Genomic DNA, 12,692 nt, shown 5'->3' with positions numbered 1-12,692 from the left:
TCTTACCCTTGGGAAAATAAAACATTGGGGGTGAAAATATAATTTTTGTGAAAAAATATGATTTTTTATTTTTACAGTTCTGCATTATAAACTTCTGTGAAGCACTCGGTGGGTCAAAGTGCTCACCACATCTCTAGATAAGTTCCTTAGGGGGTCTACTTTCCAAAATGGTGTCACTTGTGGGGGGTTTCAATGTTTAGGCACATCAGGGGCTCTCCAAACGCAACATGGTGTCCCATCTCAATTCCAGTCAATTTTGCATTATCGTATCGTATCGGCGTACTCAGCACAAATTGTACAACAACTTTTGGGGTCCATTTTCTCCTGTTTCCCTTGGTAAAATAACACAAATTGGAGCTGAATTAAATTTTGTGTTAAAAAAAAGTTAAATGTTAATTTTTATTTAAACATTCCAAAAATTCCTGTGAAACACCTGAAGGTTAATAAACTTCTTGAATGTGGTTTTGAGCACCTTGAGGGGTGCAGTTTTTAGAATGGTGTCACACTTGGGTATTTTCTATCATATAGACCCCTCAAAATGACTTCAAATGAGATGTGGTCCCTAAAAAAAATGGTGTTGTAAAAATGAGAAATTGCTGGTCAAATTTTAACCCTTATAACTCCCTAACAAACAAAAAAATCCGGTTCCTAAATTGTGCTGATGTAAAGTAGACATGTGGGAAACCTATTAAGTATTTTGTGTGACATATCTCTGTGATTTAAGGGCATAAAAATTCAAATTTGGAAAATTGTGAAATTTTTAAAATTTTTGCCAAATTTCCGTTTTTTTCACAAATAAACGCAGGTTATATCGAAGAAATTTTAATACTATCATAAATAGTACAATATGTCACGAGAAAACACTGTCAGAATCGCCAAGATCCGTTGAAGCGTTCCAGAGTTATAACCTCATAAAGGGACAGTGGTCAGAATTGTAAAAATTGGCCCGGTCATTAACGTGCAAACCACCCTTGGGGGTAAAGGGGTTAAATCATAATGACAACCCAAAACATCCAAATGACCCTGATAAAAAGTTCACATACCCTGGTGATTTTGGCCTGATTTCATGCACAGAAATTGACACAATATGGTTTAAATGGCTACTAAAGGTAACATCCTCACCTGTGACCTGTTTGATTGTAATTAGTGTGTGTGCATAAAAGCTGAGTGAGTTTCTGGGATCCAGACAGACTCTGGCATCTTTCATCCTGCCACTGACATTTCTGGATTGTGAGTCATGGGGAAAGTAAAAGAATTGCCTGGAATAATATGTTCTAGTCCCTGCAGCTGCATGACTCGAAGCTGTTCAGTAGCCACAACACATGCAGGGATTGCCTAACAAACTGGCAACCCCTGCATGTGTTGCAGCTGTTGAACGGCCACGAGACTTGCAGCTGCGAGAACTCGAACATATTATTCGAGCATGCCGAAGCCACTCGATTAGCACACGTGCATGTTCGGATAACACCTTATCTGAGCACGTTCGCTCATCACTACTGAGGACTACTGCAATGAGTTCCAGCAATGGTCCTCTGAAGTTCCGGGGAATATTGCAGCTTTCAGTTTCAGCTCTTACTGAGACTCTGAAAGATGCTTTGGTTCTTTATGATTCCCCTTGTTCATTGGTCGGAGGCCATAACCCAGGCCAGACTGATTGCAGAATCCATGAGAGACGTGTTGAGCACCAGGGTGCCCGTTATACTGCTCTGGTGCATGTCCACTTACCTGAGGTCGAGCAATTGGAGGTTGGAGTTGCCAGTTTTCTTGCTATGGAGAAAAGATGCAGACAAGATCTTGTACTCTGCCTATACTGGGGTCCTGCAGAATATTTTATAAAAGACTGTCCATCTCACCCTCAAGCGGACAAGCTGCCTGGAAAATGCCTTAGTCTGAGTGATTGTTGAGGGGGACACCTAGAATTTCAGGAATTTTTTTTCTCTTCAGATAAAGTACTACATAACACAGTTTAGTGTCCTTTTAATTCACAAACCAATCTTGGTAATAGCTACGCTGGGGCGTAGCTATTACCATGATTGGTTTGTGCATTAAAAGGACATTTCTGTGGGGGTGGTTATCGCCATGGGGACTGTAATGCTGTCTATTGATTGGAGGTATCGCTTTGTTTACATTTTAAGGGATAATAGCTCTAAAATGATATGATTTACTCATAAGAGCGATCAGAGCTATTCAACTGCATAGTATATGAAGGGACTTGGGGTAATGTCTTTATGGGACTGTTTTTCACAATTTTGTATGTGTGTTAAGGTTATAATGTTTTTTTCACTTTTGTATTAACACCCTATTGGTGCTAGGTTAATTAGTGGGTGGGGTTATGTGTATATAATGGTGGTTAGAATGCTGTATACTGTGCTTGATAAAGGTCTGTTGACCGAAACGTCGCTACAGGAGGCAGAATAAATGTAAGCTCCTATTTTTTCACCATCCATTGTGGCGCTGTCTTTTTGTTCTTTGTGGTCTTGATACTGGCCGGGATGGGCTCCCTGGTTTTGGACGTGCGCCCTTGTGTCCACTGAGACCTTCAATTTATATATGAAAGGGTGCGGTTTTGACTTTCTTTTGTTTTGACATTAAAGGGAACCTGTCACCCCCAAAGTCGAAGGTGAGCTAAGCCCACCAGCATCAGGGGCTTATCTACAGCATTCTATACAGTAATGCTGTAGATAAGACCCCGATGTATCCTGAAAGATGAGAAAAAGAGGTTAGATTATACTCACCCAGGGGCGGTCCCGGTACAATGGGCGTTGTGGTCCAGTCCGGGGCCTTCCATCTTCTTATGATGATGTCCTCTTCTTGTATTCACGCTGCGGGCCTCTCTGACCTTTCTCGGCGCCTGCGCACTGCAGTACTTTGCTCTGCCCTCAACAGGGCAGACAAAGTACTCCTGCTCCGGAGCTGCAGCGTGACTACAAGAAGAGGACGTCATCGTAAGAAGATGGGAGGCCCCGGACCGGACCGCGACGCCTATCGGACCGGACTGCAGCAGGTCTGGTCCACCCCTGGGTGAGTATAATCTTACCTCTTTTTCTCATCTTTCAGGATACATCGGGGGCTTATCTACAGCATTCCAGAATGCTGTTGATAAGCCCCTGATGCTGGTGGGCTTAGCTCACCTTCGATTTTGGGGGTGACAGGTTCCCTTTAAGGTACAAGGCCAGCTGACTGGTGGATCACAACCTGGCTTCTCCGAACATTTCCATGCAGCCAGTTGACCAGTTGGTCACATTCCTGGCTTTCCCAAATATATCCATGGGTCTCAGGTGACTGGTAGGTCCAAATCCTGACTACCCCAAATGTATCCATGGTTCAGTAATGGTCAATGCCATGGTTCAGTAATGGTCAATGGAGCAGATCTGTATTATTTAAGCTGGGGCCATGGTCCCGTAAGCTGGGATCCTGTTGAAAGACAAATCTGTGGTCCTGATGTCTTGGCTGCTGTATCTGTCACGCTGTAGCACTGCAGATAAATGAAAACTCCACTAGATGTAAGTAGAGTGGAAAGAGGGCTGAAAAACCTGCTCAGAGCAGACCAGCAGAACTGCAGCGAGGCTACCACCAGGAGGCAGCAGAAAAGTAAGACAAGCCGGGTCGATACAGAGAGTAGTGTAGTACCAAGGGAAATCCGAAACGCAGAGCCAGAGAAGCACCAACAGGTCAGTAACGTAGCAGAAGTACAGGCGGGAAGAGACAGAATCAGGTCAGAGCCAAAGCAGACTCGAGTACCGGGGAATCCAAACGACACAGAGTCAGGGTGGGAAGAGAGGAATGAACAGACATGTGCAAAGAAAGATAAATGCAGCAGGACAAATCAGGGTCTTATCCGAGCCAGCTACACACGTCATAGTGAGGAAATTTAACTGGCACTGAATACAGGGAGCAACACAGATATGTAGGGGATGATCTGTGAAAGTTAACCCCTGACATGACAGACCAGGAAAGGAGAGAAAAGACTCAAAACCTGGTCTGGATCATGACAGGACTCTCCTCTCAAGAGGGGCCACCAGACCCCAGGTTTCCCAGGAAAACATGCATGTAAAGCCTGAATCAACCGATCCACAAGAACTGATCATGCCGGGACCCAAGATTGATCCTCCAGACCATAATCCCTCCAATGTACCAAGTACTGCAGCGTACGGCGTACCAATTGAGAATCTACTATCCGTTCAACTTCATACTCAGTTTGTCCATCCACAGAAAATGTTACTGATTGCCCTGAGCCACCCCAATGTTCTTGTATTCCTGTATATGGAGGTCTCTCTGTAACTGAAGGCATATGTTACAGAGGCACATATATCCTCTTTTTATAGTTAACAATTTCAAGTCAGAATCCAGAGGTAAAGGAGAAGAATGGTGATGAGATCAACTCTCACTGTTTAACAATTTAATCTATTTGCATAGTTTTTCCTCCTCTATTTTGCAAGACAACAAATTGTCTGATCTGGACAATGTGCAATCAACATATCAGCAAACATCATTGTTCAATTATCCTTCGTCTCTAGTCATCCAGGATAACGGCACAATATGTTAAATCAAATGTCAACTTACAAGTCAATATTAACCCCTTTACCCCCAATGGTGGTTTGCACGTTAATGACCGGATAGATAATATTAAAGAAAGATGATCATCACACCATAATTAGATAATAAAACAACAATATTTATTGAAACATATTAAAAACATATTGCCAAGGTGTATACAAAGAGAGACAAACCTCCCATTCATCACAATTACCCATAAAGACGCAAAGCTGTGGGTGACACACAGATAATGTATATGTATATCGTTATCTATCACAGAGGGTGGCTTCTAGTAAACAATTTATACAAAGTCTATGCACAAGGGAATAACCAAAATGATAAATCATCATGTGATAACTTCAACATTACCCCTGAAACAACTTCCACCCACATGCGGCTATCTCCCACCATCCAAAATGTAGTACTTATCAAAGGAACCATGAATATATTGCAAGTGCTCCAGTAATTACCTTAGGTCGAACGTGGTGGGTATGCCGCAACACCCGCAGCACCGCGTCCACCCCGACGCACGTTTCGGACTCCTTTCTCAAGGGGCAGAGAAAGGAGTCCGAAACACGCATCGGGGCGGACGCGCTGCTGAAACCCCCCACAAGTGACACCATTTTGGAAAGTAGACCCCCTAAGGAACTTATCTAGATGTGTGGTGAGCAATTTGACCCTAACCCTAGCCCTAACCCTAACCCTAGCCTTTAACCCTAACCCTAGCCCTAACCCTAATGGGAAAATGGAAATAAATAAATTTTTTTAATTTTTTAATTTTTCCCTAACTAAGGGGGTGATGAAGGGGGGTTTGATTTACTTTTGTAGTGAGTTTTTTAGCGGATTTTTATGATTGGCAGCTGTCACACGCTAAAAGACGCTTTTTATTGCAAAAAATATTTTTTTGCGTTACCACATTTTGAGAGCTATAATTTTTCCATATTTTGGTCCACAGAGTCATGTGTGGTCTTGTTTTTTGCAGGACGAGTTGACGTTTTTATTGGTAACATTTTCAGGCACGTGCCAATTTTTGATCGCTTTTTATTCCGATTTTTGTGAGGCAGAATGACCAAAAAACAGCTATTTATGAGGGGGGGGCGTTTATACCGCTCCGCGTTTGGTAAAATGGATAAAGCTGTTTTATTCTTCGGGTCAGTATGATTAGAGGGATACCTCATTTATATCATTTTTTAATGTTTTGGCGCTTTTATACGATAAAAACTATTTTATAGAAAAAATAATTATTTTTGCATCATTTTATTCTGAGGACTATACCTTTTTTATTTTTTCGCTGATGATGCTATATGGTGGCTCGTTTTGTGTGGGATAAGATGACGTTTTCAGCGGTACCATGGTTATTTATATCCGTCTTTTTGATCGCGTGTTATTCCACTTTTTGTTCGGCGTTGTTTGTTGCCTTGTTTTTTTTGACGGTGTTCACTGAAGGGGTTAACTAGTGGGACAGTTTTATCGGTCGGGTCGTTACGGACGCGGCGATACTAAATATGTGTACTTTTATTGTTTTTTTTTTATTTAGATAAACTAATGTATTTATTGGAACAATATTTTTTTATTATTATTATTTATATAGGACTTTTTTTTCACACATGTAATTTTTTTTTTTTTTTTACTTTTTTTTCTTTGCCCCAGGGGGGGACATCACAGTAAAGTGACAAATCGCTGATTTGACACTTTGCTGTGCACTGTGTCAGATCAGCGATCTGACATGCACAGCAGGGAGGCTTCCCGGCGCCTGCTCTGAGCAGGTGCTGTGAAGCCACCTCCCTGCAGAACCCAGATGCAGCCCCGTGGCCATTTTGGATCCGGGCCTGCAGGGAGGAGGAGGTAAGAGACCCTCGCAGCAACGCGATCACATCACGTTGGTCCGAGGGTCTCAGGGAAGCACACAGGGAGCCCCCTCCCTGCGCGATGCTTCCCTGTACCGCCAGAACACTGCCGGGGGTTAATGTGCCGGGGGCAGTCTGTGACCACTCCTGGCACATAGTGCCGAATGTCAGCTGCAATTGTCAGCTGCAATCGCTCTGGACATACTATTCCATCCTTGGGAAGTAAGGCCCACCCCACATGGACGGAATAGTACGTCCAATGGCAGAAAGGGGTTAAATGCTGTTACAGACAAAATTCTGTGTTTTCTTGATCAACCAGAAAGAAACTCATACATTCAAAAATCAACATATGGATAACAGTCAATGACTCCTGGCTTAATGAAAATAGACGTCTGGTTAAATAAGATAAAATGCTGTGTCGTCACACCTGCCCATCATTCTTATGATTTTGTTATTGATCTTGTTCCTCATGCCAAATGCCCTAATGCTCTTGTTTTCACTCGGGAAAATAGCTAGCATACTAAAAACTGCAACATACCCTGCCGGTTCCTGTACAGACCAGAGATCCTGACCCCATAGTCCCTAGTGGTTCCTGCATGAACAGAGATAGCTAGTGTTGAGCGATACCGTCCGATACTTGAAAGTATCGGTATCGGAAAGTATCGGCCGATACCGGCAAAGTATCGGATCCAATCCGATACCGATACCCGATACCAATACAAGTCAATGGGACTCAGGTATCGGACGGTATTCCTGATGGTTCCCAGGGTCTGAAGGAGAAGAAACTCTCCTTCAGGCCCTGGGAACCATATTAATGTGTAAAAGAAAGAATTAAAATAAAAAATATCGCTATACTCACCTGTCCGACGCAGCCGGGACCTCAGCGAGGGAACCGGCAGCGTTGTTTGTTTAAAATTCGCGCTTTTACTTAGTTACGTGAGGTCCCGGCTTGTGATTGGTCAGGGCGGCCATGTTGCCGGGACGCGGACCAATCACAGCAAGCCGTGACGAAATTACGTCACGGCTTGCTGTGATTGGTCCGAGTCCCGGCAACATGGCCGCCATTAACCAATCACAAGCCGTGACGTCACGGGAGGCTGGACATGCGCGTATTTTGAAAAGCGCGCGTGTCCAGCCTCCAGTGACGTCCCGGCTTATGATTGGTCACGGCGCCATGTTGCCAGGACGCGGACCAATCACAGCAAGCCGTGACGAAATTACGTCACGGCTTGCTGTGATTGGTCCGCGTCCCGGCAACATGGCCGCCATTAACCAATCACAAGCCGTGACGTCACGGGAGGCTGGACACGCGCGCTTTTCAAAATACGCGCATGTCCAGCCTCCCGTGACGTCCCGGCTTGTGATTGGTTAATGGCGGCCATGTTGCCGGGACGTCACTGGAGGCTGGACACGCGCGCTTTTCAAAATACGCGCATGTCCAGCCTCCCGTGACGTCACTGCTTGTGATTGGTTAATGGCGGCCATGTTGCCGGGACGCGGACCAATCACAGCAAGCCGTGACGTAATTTCGTCACGGCTTGCTGTGATTGGTCCGCGTCCCGGCAACATGGCCGCCCTGACCAATCACAAGCCGGGACTTCACGTAACCAAGTAAAAGCGCGAAATTTAAACAAACAACGCTGCCGGTTCCCTCGCTGAGGTCCCGGCTGCGTCGGACAGGTGAGTATAGCGATATTTTTTATTTTAATTCTCTTTTTTACACATTATTACATTAATGTTGTTGCGATACCCGATACCCGATATCACAAAAATATCGGATCTCGGTATCGGAAATTCCGATACAGCAAGTATCGGCCGATACCCGATACTTGCAGTATCGGAATGCTCAACACTAGAGATAGCCCTAACCACAGACTAGACAATGGCAACTCAAACCTATGCTGCCTGAAAGACCATCAAGAGCTTCACATTCCTCTTACACAACCAGAGAGCAGAGCAGAATGCAAACTACCTACAGAAAGGAAAGTGTGCTGAAAAAGGAAGAGATAACAGAGTGAGTAAAGCAAACCATGAAATACAAAGCAAAGGATTAAGTACATACTGTTATAGAATTTGCTGCCTACTTCCTAAAAAGAAACAGAAGATATGTGTCACGGGTTTACTGCAACAGAGAGGAGCCAGAAGACCGCAGCATCTGATTTGTTCTTCTCCTGCACTGATTAGAAGCACTTCACCTTCATATTAAAGGGTGTAAATTTATTTTAGCAGTGCAGGGGTTAATCTGCTGTTAAGAGCTCCTGGAAGTTTTCCTGTGTAGCTTTCCACTGTGCACTGTTAGCCACCCCCATTTCCTATATAAACTGGGTCCTGGCTAGCACTCATTGTAAGAGTAGATTATGTTGCATGGCTGGAGGTTGCTGGCAGTTGTTGTTGGAGAAGGCGTTTGGTGGATTTATCTGTGACTGTTGTTAGGTTTTGAGTGTCTGATAATTCCTTCTTCTCCTACTTTGGTTTAAGCCCATCCACAACTCCCCGGTGTTTACCTTTGTTGTTTATGTGTGTATATTTGTATGGTTGGTATTTACTTTATCCCTGTTTGTATTACCTATTTTTGAGAGAAAATATAATTCACGTATGATGCATTCATTTCCTCAGACTTAACAAATTGCACCGCCAGGGATAAGAAAATCCCTGTCTAGAAGAGAATACCTACTGAATGGTATGACATACCAATTTTTATGACTCTGTGCTTCTTGTATAATTCTAAGCTTATTCTATGTTTCTTATACGATTCTGGGCTTCTTCTATGCTTCTTTTACAATGCCTCAGATACTCTATGCTCAGCTTACTCTCCTCAACTACAAATCTCTCCTGCTCTCAAGGTTTTAACAGTACATTTTGGTCCTTGATTGATACTCTGATGAGATATGTATATAATTAACAAGTAACATTAAGAGACTTGCCATGGTATTATCTTTTTGCATTGTATATATGTATATAAACCACCCACATGTATATGTACCACATATACATGCTACACCATTGTATTATGACTTAACTGTGTTTTGTTTTTTAGCAACTGTCGTGAAAAAGGCCTATTTGGCCGAAACGCGTTGACACTCAAAAGTTGCTCTTATGTCTTGAACTTTAATAAAGGAATTATTTTTTGCATTCAAAAGGAGTGTGCAATTGATATTTTGTAATGACACACGGTGTGTGTCACCTGAGGAGCCTAGGGGGCACTTGCAGGGGGCCCGGAACTGAGCACAGGGAGTGTGAGGGCTAAAGCACGCAGTGTGCACAGGTCCTGACACTAATCAGTCACGTGATCGCAGAGGGTGGAGCTACTGCGTGTGAGGACAGGGAAGCAGTTCAGAGCGTGGAATACGGGGCACAAAAAGTAAATGTAGTCAAATGGAGAGCCAAGGGTCAAAGCCAAACAAGAGTGAGGTACTTATGCATGAGACAGCGAGTGAACTAAGATGAGCCAAGGGGTCAGAGAACCAGGAAGGACAGGGCAGTACAGAGCAGAACACAGAGGCAGAAGTCAGGGGACGAACCGGGTCATACACAGGAAATCCCAAGCCGAGTAAACGGAAGTATCACTGACACTGGACCTAGGAACTACAAGCATTAAATAGCCGCCCCAGAACCAAAGAGAGACTAACTATCTTAACCTTGACCTGACAAGGACGGAGCCAGAACCACCCCATCCTGAGTCATTACATATTTATTCTACACTATTCGTGTAGACACAGGGGTAGAAAAAAAAATTCTGCCACACATGATAACGCAGTTCTGTCTGTTTCTGGTTTTCGGCGTGACAATGCATGTCTTTGCTTTAACCCTTTGCTCCTTTCCCCCTAATTGAGCTGGGATACTGTTTGCTGTTACCTGTATGGAGACTTCTCAGTTCCCTGCTTTGCTGCGTAGCAGTACATGGGTGGTTAGGTCTTTGCTTTGCTGCATGACCATCCACTTGTGCGGTCCGCGGGTTGCCGCTGTTGAAGCTGTCCGCGGGTCGCGAGGTAATTTGCAGGTGGTGCATGACTTTCCACGTGTGTCAGTGCGTGCAGTCACAGCCAGGTGCCCTGAGCCTCAGTTCCTGCACTGATTGTGCTGTAATAGTTTCTGTTTGTGCTAAGGGCGTGCGCGGTCACACCTCCCCTGCTTTTATCAGGGTTAGTGTGTGTACTTTAAATGCTGTCCCCAACCAATTGCTGAGCAGCAGCTCCTATATAAAGTTCCCCTGCCCTATGGGTGGGGCCTGAGCTATTCACAAAGCTCCTGAACTTTGCTATGTGTGTTTGTGTTCCTGCACCTCTCCTGTCCATGTTTTGGTACCAAAGTCCTTGCCTTGATTCTTGTTTTGTCCTGTTCTGGCGCCTGTCCTGGAGGTGGTATATCCAGGCCCGAATCCTTGATCCTGTACCTGAACCTGTCTGAACTGTGTGTGCTGTGATTATGTTCCTGTAATCCCTCTGCATCTGGAGCCTCACACCCTGTGACTTTGAGTCTCTTAACCGGTGTTTTTGCTGAGCATCTACTACTCTGTGCTCTGACTACCATGCGGGGTTAACCCTGTCTGGCCCACGTCCAGTACGGCAGTGTTTGCACCATCACATTTGAGTTCCTTCCTAGGTCCGATGCCTGGAGCCTGATGACTGCAGTCTGGAACCTGATGACCGCTGCCTGGAGCTTGGAGCCTGATGACTGGTGGTGCTTGTAGGTCGTGTCAGACATCTGGAACCGAACGACTCCTGTCTGATGTCTGCCGGTTACCCTGGGTCAAGATATCCTGATGTCCTGTCTGTACCCTGTAACCCTGCCTGTGTCCTGATGTCCTGATTTCCTTCCTGTGTCCAATGTCCTGATGTAACTGATGCCCTGGGCTGCCATGCCAGTGTCCTAGCCGATGCCCTGGGCTGCCATGCCAGTGTCCCAGCCGATGCCCTGGGCTGCCATGCCAGTGTCCCAGATGTCTACCGGTATTCCTGATGCCCTGTCTGTGTCCTGATGTCTCTTCCTTGTCCTCATGCTCAGCTGCCACAGAACCCTGTCTCTGCAATCCCCTAGTTCGGGTAGGCCCGGGTCCTCCTCTGCAGTATAAAGGGTCTGTATTGCGTCCCCGGGGGACACGCGCCCCATGCCTTCTGAGGTCAGTCGGCTTGGGGGCATTTATGGTCTGGGCCGCATTAGCGGCTGCAGCTTACTGTGACAATTTTATTTTACAAACACCACTTCCAAAAACACAGCTGCAGAGTATACATTTTTTTTAGAAACACTACTCATACAGAAACAGCAATACAATAAAATTATTTTTTTTGGCCTTCAAATGCCAGTTATTTATTTGCCAAATTACTAGAAAAGATACAGAGGTACTGAAAAATTATTTACTTGGCTCACAAGTGGCAATGAAATGGCTGATGACAATTACCGTATTTTTCAGACTATAAGACGCACCTTTTTCCTCCAAAAATGTGGAGAAAAATGGGGGGTACGTATTATAGTCCAAAGGCACTGGCTGTGGTGGGAAGGTGGGGGAGCGGCATCGGCGGAGAAGCCGGACACAGGAGGCTGGAGGTGGCTGCTGCGGCTAACTCCTGTGCCCGCTGCTAAAGAGAAATTAATATTCACTGCATTCCACGCCCCATCAGAAAACATAAAAAAAATCAAACCATTACATTTACCTTTCCGACGCTCCCTCGCACTGTCCTGCTCCAGTGCTAGCAGCTGCATTATGCTTTTAAGCAGTGTATGGCAGGGATGTCATGCGCTGCTCGCAAGCCAAAGTGCAGCTGCCATCCTTGCCATGCACTGCTTACAAGCATAAAGCAGCTGCTGGCACCGGAGCAGGACGCTGCGAGGGAGCGCCGGGAAGGTAAGTACAATGGTTTGGTTTTTTTAATCTTTTCTAATGGAGCCATGCATACCAGGATGGGGGTGGGTTGGGGCTAATCATAAGGATGGGGCCATACATTCCAGGAGCGGGGTTTAGGCCAATCATACCAGAATAGGGATGGGCCATGCATACCAGGATAGGGATGGGGCTATGCATAATAGGATGAGATGGGGGCTCTGCATGCCAGGATAAGGATGGGGGCCATGCATACTAGGACAAGATGGGGATGAGGGAGATCACTCCTGCCAGGATAGGGATGAGGGGGCATGCATATCATAATAGGGATAGGGATCCATGCATACCAAGTTAGTGATTAGGGGGCCATGCATACCAGGGTAGGGATGAGGGGGCCAAGTCTATCAGAATAGGGATGAGGGGACCATATATACCAGGATAGGGGATATTAAGTACAGAATAAACCACATATTTTATGAAAATAGTTTTTT

Source organism: Ranitomeya variabilis, chromosome 1 (genome assembly GCF_051348905.1).
Source record: "Ranitomeya variabilis isolate aRanVar5 chromosome 1, aRanVar5.hap1, whole genome shotgun sequence".
NCBI lineage: Eukaryota > Metazoa > Chordata > Amphibia > Anura > Dendrobatidae > Ranitomeya > Ranitomeya variabilis.
This window is presented reverse-complemented; position numbering follows the sequence as displayed.